This window comes from Phoenix dactylifera, chromosome 10, assembly GCF_051530095.1.
Source record: "Phoenix dactylifera cultivar Ajwa chromosome 10, Ajwa_hap1_PhDact_Kaust_v1.1, whole genome shotgun sequence".
Taxonomy (NCBI): Eukaryota; Viridiplantae; Streptophyta; class Magnoliopsida; order Arecales; family Arecaceae; genus Phoenix; species Phoenix dactylifera.
In genome coordinates this window covers 5,837,085-5,846,090 of record NC_143199.1, presented here as the reverse complement: position 1 = coordinate 5,846,090, position 9,006 = coordinate 5,837,085, and positions in this window count along the sequence as shown.

Here is a 9,006-nt window from a genome sequence, read left to right as displayed (position 1 = left end):
GTCGGCCCGTCGTCCCGTCCCTTACGAAGTTTTGCGTGACCGCTCTCCTTTGTCGCCGGTCCCCTGTTCGGGCTGACCGAGCTGTCCGTTCGCCCCCTGGCCCGTCGCACGGGCCCCCGGCGCCTCCGCGGCGCCCCACCGAAAACTGTCACGACGCGCATCCAGCGCCGACGAGGTCGCAGGTTACGTGCGGCAGCCGGGGGGCTAGGCCGAGCGGCGGCGGGCCCGCCCGCGGACGGGCCGGGGAGGAGCGCAGCCGGCACGCGGCGCGGAACGGCGGCGGCATGCCGCCGGGCGGCCGACGGCTCAACCGTACCCGAGTCCCGCGGGCACCGCGTCGCCCGGCCGGCGCGAGCGCACGAGGGCGGGAGGCAACCGGGCGGCGCCCGCGGAACCGGATGCGACGGCCGGCGCCGCACGGCCCCGACGGGTCCGCACCGAAAACCAGCACGGTGCGGATCGACCGCTGATGAGGTCAGAGGTTATGTGCGGCCGCCGGCCGGCTGGCCCGAGCGGCGGCCGGCACGCGACGCGGATCGAGCGGCCCCGACGGCTTGCCGCCGGGCGGCCGACGGCTAGGCCGTACCGGAGTCCCGCGGTCGTTCGGGCGAAGGGGCGCGTGCTGCGGGAAAGGCCTGCGGCGGCGAACCGTCCGCCCGGCCGGCCGAGCCTTCCACGGTGGCGCGCACGTGGCGGCGCGGCCGAGATGACCGAGCGAAGCCCCGGCGATGGGCGGCGCGCACGTGTCCGTGCGGCCGGGATGACCGAGCGAAGCCCGGGCGGCGCCCGCCGTGCGCCCTGCCGGATCGCGCCTTCCGCCGGCGCGCAACGCCGGTCCCGCGTTTCGGCCGCGGGAAAGGCCTGCGTCGGCGAACCGTCCGCCCCGCCGGCCGAACCTTCCACGGCTGCACGCACGTGTCCGTGCGGCCGAGATGACCGAGCGAAGCCCCGGCGACGGGCTCACGTTCTGGCTGCGGGAAAGGCCTGCGGCGGCGAACCGTCTGCCCCGCTGGCCGAACCTTGCGCGGCGGCACGCACGTGTCCGTGCGGCAGAGATGACCGAGCAAGCTCCGGCGATGGGCGGCGCCCTCCGTGCGCCTCGCCGGATCGCGCTGGCCGGCGGCGCGCAACGCCGGACCCCCGATCCGCGTGCGAGCGGCGAGCGTCCGGGCGGGCCCCTTTCGCAACTTCCCTCGGTACTCTAAACACCCCTTGCCTCTCGGTCTTTCCCCCGACCCTCTCGGTATTGCTTGGATATGTGCATGCATCGTCCCTCGTTGCCTTCGGTTATCCTCCCCGGGGTGGGCTTTGCGCCGACGCGCCAACGGGGTGGTAGGGGGGCTGCAGCCGCGGCCGCCGCGTTTCGCCATCCGCGCGTGCGCCGCCGGATCCGAGTGGAGGTCGCGGGCGACTCGTCGATGCTTGTACTAGGGGCGCATGCCGGCAGCCCCACGCGGGGTGCGGGACCCCCGATCGGCGTGCGAGGGACGGACGTCCGGGCGGGCCCCGTTTCCAACTTCCCTCGGAACATTAAAACCCCCCGACCCCCTCGGTCTTCGCTCCGACCGTATCGCTATTGCTCGGATATGTGCATCCACCGTCCCTCGTTGCCTTCGGTTATCTACCCCAGGGTGGGCCTTGCGCCGATGCCCCGATGGGGTGGCAGGGGTGGGGCTGCCGCGGCCGGCGCATTTCGGCATCCGCGCTTGGGGGCTCGGACCCGAGTGGAGGTCGCGGGCGGCTCGTCGATGCCTGCACCGGGAGCGCATGCCGGCAGCCCCCCGCGGGGCGCCGGACCCCCGATCGGCGTGCGATGGACGGGGGGAGGGGCGGGCCCGGTTTGCAAATTCCCTCGGTACTTTAAAATCTCACGGCCCTGTCGGTGCTCCCTCCGGCCCTATCGCCACTGCTCGGATATGTGCATCCACCGTCCCTCGTTGCCTTCGGTTATCTACCCCATGGTGGGCTTTGCGCCGATGCCCCGATGGGGTGGCAGGGGGGCACGCTCTAGCCCGTGCCACGGGGCACGTGCGCCGGCGCCGTACGGCCCTCGCGGCGGCCGTGAGCGGCACTTCGGCTTGCTCGGTCTGTCCTCCCGGGACGCGCGACCCGTGCGACCGGGACGCGTGTCCGGGCCGTTCCCATTTGCAACGCTCCTCGGTACTTTGGAACGCTTGGGGTGGGCTTTGGGCGGATGCCCCGCCGGGGTGGTAGGGAGGGGTGGCTGCTGCTGCCGCGGCGGGACTTCCGCTCCACTCCGCACAAGTCCGTCGCCTCGCGGCGGGCGTGCCCAGCACCGTTCGTCCCCGAGGGAGCCGGCACGCGCCCGCCGAGGCCCCGGCGCATGGGCGGCGCCGCCGGCCGTCCGCGTGGCGGCCGTGCGCTGGCTTCCTCCGTCGGCCCTCCCGGGATGCGCGACCCGTGCGACCGGGACGTGCATCCCGTGAGACCGGGACGCGTGTCCGGGCCGTTCCCGTTTGCAACGCTCCTCGGTACTTTGGAACGCTTGGGGTGGGCTTTGGGCGGATGCCCCACCGGGGTGGTAGGGAGGGGGGGCTGCTGCTGCCGCGGCGGGACTTTCGCTCCACTCCGCACAAGTCCGTCGCCTCGCGGCGGGCGTGCCCGGCACCGTTCGTCCCCGAGGGAGCCGGCCCGCGCCCGCCGAGGCCCCGGCGCATGGGCGCCGCCGCAGGCCGTCCGCGCGGCGGCCGTGCGCCGGCTTCCTCCGTCGGCCCTCCCGGGACGCGCGACCCGTGCGACCGGGACGCGCATCCCGTGCGACCGGGATGCGTGTCCGGGCAGTTCCCGTTTGCAACGCTCCTCGGTACTTTGGAACGCTTGGGGTGGGCTTTGGGCGGATGCCCCGTCGGGGTGGTAGGGAGGGGGGGCTGGTGCCGCCGCGGCGGGCCTTCCGCCCCCCTCCGCAGAAGTCCGTTGCCCCGCGGCGGTCGTGCCCGGCACCGTTCGTCCCCGACGGAGCCGTCGCGCTCCCGACGACTTTCCGGCGCACGGGCGCCGCCGCCGGCCGTCCGTGCGCGGCGGCCGTGCGCCACTTCGGCTTCGTCCGTCGGCCCTCCCGGGACGCGCGACCCGTGCGACCGGGACGCGCGACCCGTGCGACCGGGTCGCGTGTCCGGGCCGTTCCCGTTTGCAACGCTCCTCGGTACTTTGGAACGCTTGGGGTGGGCTTTGGGCGGATGCCCCGCCGGGGTGGTAGGGAGGGGGGGTCTGCTGCCGCCGCGGCGGGCCTTCCGCTCCACTCCGCACAGGACCGTTGCCTCGCGGCGGACTTGCCCGGCACATCTCGTCCCCGACGGAGCCGGCTCGCGCCTGCCGACTTCCCGGCGCACAGGCGCTGCCTTCGGCCGTCCGTGCCCGGTGGCCGTGCGCCACTTCGGCTCCCTCCATCGGCCCTCCCGGGAAGCGCGTGCCGGACGTTCGGGATGCGCACCCCGTGCGACCGGGACTCGCGTCCGGGCCGTTTCCGTGTGCAATGCCCCTCGATTCGTTGGAGCCCTTGGGGTGGGCCTTCGGAGGATGCCCCGCTGGGGAGGTAAGGGGGTGTGTCCGGCCTGGGCGGGCCTTCTGCCCGAGCCCGTCGGCCCGCGCGGATGGTCGCGCCGCGCGGGCGGGCGCGCCGCGCGTGCGCGGGGCCGTTGGCCGGAGCCGCGCAAGGACGGGCGCGCTGGGCCGATCGGCCGCTCGGGCGCGCGCTTCGTCCTGCTCCCGCGCCTTGGCGCGCGCGCGGCCGCGGCGTGGTCGCTCGGTTCTGCGCATGCGGCCCGCGCGGATGGGCGCGTCGCGCGGGCGGCCGGGCAGGCGTGTTGAGGACCCAAGCCCGCCGCACCATCGAATTCCTCAACCAATGGAATACCGGCCCGGAGGAGGACCACGAAAGGACATGCCAAGTGCAAAACCAAGGTATGAGTTTACTATTTTATTCGGAAAGCATTGGCCGAAGCATGTTCACACTTGGCCAAGCCTTGGCCAAGCTCCTTTATACTTGGCTAAGCCTTGGCCAAGCTCTTCTCCACTCGGCCAAGCTCACCTGTGTCCGTGCCCAACCAAGCCCGCGCCCGTGCCCACGCATGAGCGCACCCAAGGCACGCCCAAGCACACCTCAGGCCACTGCTGGGCGCGCCCAGGCCATGGCTGGCCGAGCCCAGGCCGCAGCATCACCCAGGCCACGGCTGGGCACACCCAGGCCACGGCCGCGGGCGCCCGCTGGCCGCGCGCGCCACAGGCCGCGCGCGCGCCCGCGACCGCCCGCGCGCCAGGCGAGGTTCGGCCCAGCGAACCTCGCCACAGACCGCGTGCCTTGCGCCCACCCGGTGCCCGCCCGCGCGCGCCCGCCATGCGCCCGCCCGCGCGCGCCCCGCGCGCGCCTGCGCGCGCACCCGCGCGCGCCCGGCGCGCGCCCGCCTGCGCACGTGGCCACCGTACCGCGCGCCCATACCGCGCGCGCCAGAGGGCCTGCGCGCACCCATGCCGCGCCCTGCCGCGCCTGCCACGCGTGCCGCGCGCCCAGGTGCCTTGCCGCGCGGCCTGCCGTGCCCTGCACGCGCGTGCCGCGCCCTGCCAAGCCCCCTGCGCACGCCAGCGCCCTGCCGTGCCGCCTGCCAAGCGCCCTGCGCACGCCAGCGCCCTGCCACGCGCCTGCGCGCGCCGCCTGCCGCACCTGCAGCGCCTGCCGCGCCCTCCCAAGCGCCCTGCGCAGACCATGCGCCCAGCCAGTGCCAGGCCCCTGCCAGCTTCCAGCCAAGAGCCTGGCCGCCCATGCCCTGCCGCCTGCAGCCTGCCAGCGCCATGCCCTGCGCCCAGGCCGGCCAGGCCATCTGCCCAGCGCCTGCCAAGGCCATGCCCTGGCCTGCCCAGCGCCAGGCCATGGCCAGCCCGCCCCTGCCAGCCCTGCCAGGCCGTGGCCACGCCCTGCCAAGGCCAGGCCATGGCCAGCCAGCCTGCAGCCATGCCCAGCCTTGTCCTGCCGCCTGCCAAGGGCCATGCCTGCCCTGCCAGCACCCTGCTCAGCCTGTCCAGCCTGCTGCAGCCATGTCCATGGGCCTACAGCCACACCCATGCCCTGGCCTGCCTGCCAAAGACCATGCCATCCTGCCAGCAGCCTGCAGCCAGCCCTTCCACCTGCCAGCAGCCTGCAGCCCAGCCATTCCACCCTGCCAGCCCCTGCAGCAGCCATGCCATGCCAACAGCCTTGCCACAGCCAGCCATGCCCTGCAGCCATGCCATGGGGCCTGCCAGCCACTGCAGCAACCCAGCCACAGCCAGCCATGCTGCAGCCTTGTGCCACATGCCACCTAGGCCTTGGCTATGCCAAGGCCCTATGAGGCCATGTCTTGGCCACTCCTTTGGGCAGCCATATGGGGACTTGGATGCCTATAAATAAGCCTTGGAGAGGCACATTTGGGGGCATAGATATTATGTCATAGGAATTCTCTTGTATTTCGGCCTTAGGCTTGGGAGGGCTTTGCCCTATTGTATTCGGTCCTTGAGCTTGCTCTTGGACTTGGGCTAGTGGAAACCAATCATAGTCTCCACTAGATTGTTTTGTAACCTTGTTTTGGGAATAGAATTCATCTCAAGCTTTCCTCTAAATCCACTTGTGTTCTTGAGTTGCTTTCATTCAAGACAAGGGTCGGGTCAAGCTGCAGCCAGTAGGCCCTCCCCTTGCCTTGATTTCCTTGAGTGCTAAGAGTCCGTACTCTATCCGGCGTTACCCCAATCGGCCTAAATCAGCAACTTATCAAGAAGCGCACGCGGAGCTCGTGGCAAGAGTGGTGTGGAGGCTTAGGGCCGAAAGCCTCCCTCCATCAATGGTGCTTTCGTTGAGAGGTTTCATTAGGAAGATCTCTTCCTAAGAGGTAACGCCTACAACCCTAAGAAAATTTCAAATTTTATTTTGGGTTAATATGGTAAACATCATGGAGGAGAGTGAGGCTTGTTTGATGAGGGCAAATGAGACCCTAGCAAAAATTAGAATGAATTTAAGGGAGAGGGAAGAAAGAGAGTGGAAAAATGAGTACATGAGGAAAAGAGAAGAAAGAAGAAAAGATGAGAGAAGAAGGGCGAAAGAAGTGAAGAGAGATGAAGAAAAAAGAAGAGAAGAAAAGATAAGGAATGGGGAGTATAGGAGTACTCAAGGAGGAAGTAGCTATGCTAGCCACCATGGGGAGCATGGCTATGGGGAAAGTAGGTGGAGAGAGGGCCAATTGACGATAATAAGAAGGGAGTTAGAGAAGGCCCGGGAGTGTATGAAGCTTGGGGCAAGCCATGATCATATGTGACAACCCAAGAAGGAGCTTTCCCATGCTCAAAAGCTTGAGGGCCAATCCGAGGAAAACAAGATGCGACAAGTGGGAAGCAAAGATGAAGCCACCAAGACTAAAAATTTGGAGGTTGCGTTCATCCATTGGGGAGGAAGTATGCATGAGAAGACTATGCCTAAGTTCCCCGGCGGTATCCACACTTTATCCTTGAGGACAAGGATAATTTTTAAGGGAGGGGGAATGTTGAGGACCCAAGCCCGCCGCACCATCGAATTCCTCAACCAATGGAATACCGGCCCGGAGGAGGACCACGAAAGGACATGCCAAGTGCAAAACCAAGGTATGAGTTTACTATTTTATTCGGAAAGCATTGGCCGAAGCATGTTCACACTTGGCCAAGCCTTGGCCAAGCTCCTTTATACTTGGCTAAGCCTTGGCCAAGCTCTTCTCTACTCGGCCAAGCTCACCCGTGTCCGTGCCCAACCAAGCCCGCGCCCGTGCCCACGCATGAGCGCACCCAAGGCACGCCCAAGCACACCTCAGGCCACTGCTGGGCGCGCCCAGGCCATGGCTGGCCGAGCCCAGGCCGCAACATCACCCAGGCCACGGCCGCGGGCGCCCGCTGGCCGCGCGCGCCCGCGACCGCCCGCGCGCCAGGCGAGGTTCGGCCCAGCGAACCTCGCCACAGACCGCGCGCTTTGCGCCCACCCGGCGCCCGCCCGCGCGCGCCCGCCCGCGCGCGCCCGCCATGAGCCCGCCCGCGCGCGCCCCGCGCCCGCCCGCGCGCGCACCCGCGCGCGCCCGCCCGCGCGCGCACCCGCGCGCGCCCGCCTGCGCACGTGGCCACCGTACCGCGCGCCCATACCGCGCGCGCCAGAGGGCCTGCGCGCGCCCATGCCGCGCCCTGCCGCGCCTGCCACGCGTGCCGCGCGGCCTGCCGTGCCCTGCACGCGCCTGCCGCGCCCTGCCAAGCGCCCTGCGCACGCCAGCGCCCTGCCGTGCCGCCTGCCAAGCGCCCTGCGCACGCCAGCGCCCTGCCACGCGCCTGCGCGCGCCGCCTGCCGCACCTGCAGCGCCTGCCGCGCCCTGCCAAGCGCCCTGCGCAGACCATGCGCCCAGCCAGTGCCAGGCCCCTGCCAGCGCCCAGCCAAGAGCCTGGCCGCCCATGCCCTGCCGCCTGCAGCCTGCCAGCGCCATGCCCTGCGCCCAGGCCGGCCAGGCCATCTGCCCAGCGCCTGCCAAGGCCATGCCCTGGCCTGCCCAGCGCCAGGCCATGGCCAGCCCGCCCCTGCCAGGCCGTGGCCACGCCCTGCCAAGGCCAGGCCATGGCCAGCCAGCCTGCAGCCATGCCCAGCCTTGTCCTGCCGCCTGCCAAGGGCCATGCCTGCCCTGCCAGCACCCTGCTCAGCCTGTCCAGCCTGCTGCAGCCATGTCCATGGGCCTACAGCCACACCCATGCCCTGGCCTGCCTGCCAAAGACCATGCCATCCTGCCAGCAGCCTGCAGCCAGCCCTTCCACCTGCCAGCAGCCTGCAGCCCAGCCATTCCACCCTGCCAGCCCCTGCAGCAGCCATGCCATGCCAACAGCCTTGCCACAGCCAGCCATGCCCTGCAGCCATGCCATGGGGCCTGCCAGCCACTGCAGCAACCCAGCCACAGCCAGCCATGCTGCAGCCTTGTGCCACATGCCACCTAGGCCTTGGCTATGCCAAGGCCCTATGAGGCCATGTCTTGGCCACTCCTTTGGGCAGCCATATGGGGACTTGGATGCCTATAAATAAGCCTTGGAGAGGCACATTTGGGGGCATAGATATTATGTCATAGGAATTCTCTTGTATTTCGGCCTTAGGCTTGGGAGGGCTTTGCCCTATTGTATTCGGTCCTTGAGCTTGCTCTTGGACTTGGGCTAGTGGAAACCAATCATAGTCTCCACTAGATTATTTTGTAACCTTGTTTTGGGAATAGAATTCATCTCAAGCTTTCCTCTAAATCCACTTGTGTTCTTGAGTTGCTTTCATTCAAGACAAGGGTCGGGTCAAGCTGCAGCCAGTAGGCCCTCCCCTTGCCTTGATTTCCTTGAGTGCTAAGAGTCCGTACTCTATCCGGCGTTACCCCAATCGGCCTAAATCAGCAACTTATCAAGAAGCCAACGCGGAGCTCGTGGCAAGAGTGGTGTGGAGGCTTAGGGCCGAAAGCCTCCCTCCATCAAGGCGGGCCGCACGGGCGGGCGGGCCATTGCCCGGGTTCGCGCAAGGACGGGCGCGCTAGGCCGATCGGCCTCTCGGACACGCGCGTCGTCCCGCTGTCGTGCCTGCGCGCTCGCGCGGCCGCGGCGTGGTCGCTCGGTTCTGCGCATGGCCGGGCGCCCTCGGCCGAGCGGCGCGCGGGCGCTCGCGCGCGGCGGGGGCGCTCGGGCCGTCGCGCGGCCGTCGCGCGGCCGTCGCGCCAGGGCCCTGGCCCGGGCGGGCGCGCTCATGTTCGTTCTTTCTGGTGCGCGCGCGGCACGGCGCCTGGGCCCTTGCTCCGCCGAGCGTTCGGGCGCGGGGGCGCGCGCGGGGCCTGCCGCCCGGCCTTGCGCGCCTTCGAGCGCCCCGCCTCGTGCGGGCGGGCACCAGGGGCCGCGCGCGGCCGGTTGCACGCGCGGCCGGGCTCGACCGCCCGTGGGTCGAATGTCGGTCGCGCTTGGGCCGAATCTCGGGGGCGCTCTCGGAGTCCGTTTCTTGGG